The 2,344-nt window shown below is 32.6% G+C and overlaps 1 non-coding gene across 1 annotated transcript; it reads right to left on the reverse strand.

Annotated features, from left to right (window-relative positions):
* Window positions 1-2,054: 2,054 nt before the first annotated feature.
* Window positions 2,055-2,126, reverse strand: TRNAV-GAC (transfer RNA valine (anticodon GAC)). Its single transcript has one exon. It is a non-coding gene; the product is annotated as a tRNA-Val (tRNA).
* Between the last annotated feature and the right edge of the window lie 218 nt (window positions 2,127-2,344).

The following is a 2,344-nucleotide window of genomic DNA, read 5'->3' on the forward strand; positions in this document are numbered from 1 at the left end:
GTGTGTGTGTGTGTGTAAATGTATATATATATATATATATATATATATATATATATATATATATATATATGTATATATATATATATATATATATATATATATATATATATATATATATATATATATATATATATATATATATACGAACTAAGTGCATATGAACGAGCACTCTCATGAAACATAAAAAACTCCAACAGCCAGGATCGAACCCGGGACCCCTGCGCAACGGGTGGGAGAGCTACCGCTAGGCTATGATCGCCCTGATAGGGAAATAACTATTCGAATACTATGTACTCGAATGCCTTTGACCTGAAATGTAAGTTCAAGCCAGTAGGCCGACCCTGTACTTAGCTTGAATCCTTTTGTGTTCACTATAATCTTCTTTACTACATCTCCTCTCCTTAATCCCTTTATCTTCACTATGCAAGGCTTATTATAATCTTCACTACAGCCTCATCTTCATACGACCTTATCTTGACTAAGCTGGTTTCAAGAAAGGCTTTAGATTTTACCCGCTCACACAAACAACGTACTTACACGGGGCCCCACGAGTGTAAAACTCCCTCCTAATACAGTGCAAATACATGATTACACACACCTACACACCACCACCACCACTAACAATACACAGAGAAATAACCTTTTCGGTTGGCTTTGGATCCGTCCTTGAACGTAGTTTGGAGGATTTGGGGGATCAGGTCAATAAGGTTAAGTTCACTACAACCTCATATTCACTAAGGTGTATCTTCACTACTAGCTTATTTTCACTTGATTATATCTTCACTATACCCTCTTCTTCACTACCCCGTTATTTCTACCATATCATCATCATTGCACTCCCTGATGTTCACTAAAAAGTTCTTATGTTCACTACATAATCATTTTGAATAAACTTTACTCTTTGATAACCCTTATCTCTACTACATTCGTATCTTCACTACATTCTTTTCTTCACTACAAGCTATCTTGACAATATCTTTATCATAACTATACTCATCCTCACTACACTCTCACTACACTGAGCCTCTGAGGGAATATTCTTACTTGGTCCCTTCTCTGATCCTTCCTTTGGAAAACTGAAAAAGAGAGGAGAGGATTTCCAGTCTCCCGCTCCCTCTCCTTTTATTCGCCTTGTACGACACGCAGAGAATACGTGGCAAGTATACTTTCTTCCCTATCCCCAGGGATAACAGCATCTGGTGTTCCCAGACGGTCACCCATCCAAGTACTAACCAGACCCAACGTTGCTTAACTTCCCTGATCGGACGATATATATATATATATATATATATATATATATATATATATATATATATATATATATATATATATATATATATATATATATATATATATATATATACATATATATATATATATGTATATATATATATATATATATATATATATATATATATATATATATATATATACATATATATATATATATATGTATATATATATATGTATATATATATATATATATATATATATATATATATATATATATATATATATATATATATATATATATATATATATATATATATATATATATATATATATATATATATACATATATATATATATAATTATGTATATATATATATATATATATATATATATATATATATATATATACACGAATGAAAATAAATTTCCCAAATAACAAAAATGGAAGCGCCGGGGTTTGAACCCGGGTCCTCTCGCATGCCAAGCGAGCACTCTACCACTGAGCTACGCCCCCAAGAACATTTTCTGGCACTTAGTATTACATAAAGCACTGAGATTACCACGGCAAAATACTGCTTAACCGACCGTTGCCGACTAGCCGGCAAAATAACCACAAGGTAAGTCTCCATGTTCCTGTCGTTGGAGGAGGATCGCCAGAAGCTTCTGGAAGATTTCAAGGACGTCTTGGTGGACCTGACCCTTTCAGATAAGGTCTAAACCCCAGTTCATTATGAAGATCTTCACTATAACGTTGGATGAACATACTGAATGTTGCACACATGTGATGCGGACAAAATGAAAAAAGATAAAGACAAAAAATATGTCTGGTGTGGGTCTCGAACCCACGACCTTGAGTGTGTCAGACTCACGCTCTACCACTGAGCTAACCAGACAATAGAAAAATACGTCTGTTTCTTCAATTTGAATTAATGAAAATCTTTGCGAGGCAGCGTTTAGAAAAGAGAGATGTCTTTGACGAAATTTACTTGCTTGGCTTATTCTTCTGTTCCTCATTATCGAAAGTAAACATACAGAAGGATATATATATATATATATATATATATATATATATATATATATATATATATATATATATATATATATATATATA

This window comes from Panulirus ornatus, chromosome 70 (genome assembly GCF_036320965.1).
Source record: "Panulirus ornatus isolate Po-2019 chromosome 70, ASM3632096v1, whole genome shotgun sequence".
Classification (NCBI taxonomy): Eukaryota; Metazoa; Arthropoda; class Malacostraca; order Decapoda; family Palinuridae; genus Panulirus; species Panulirus ornatus.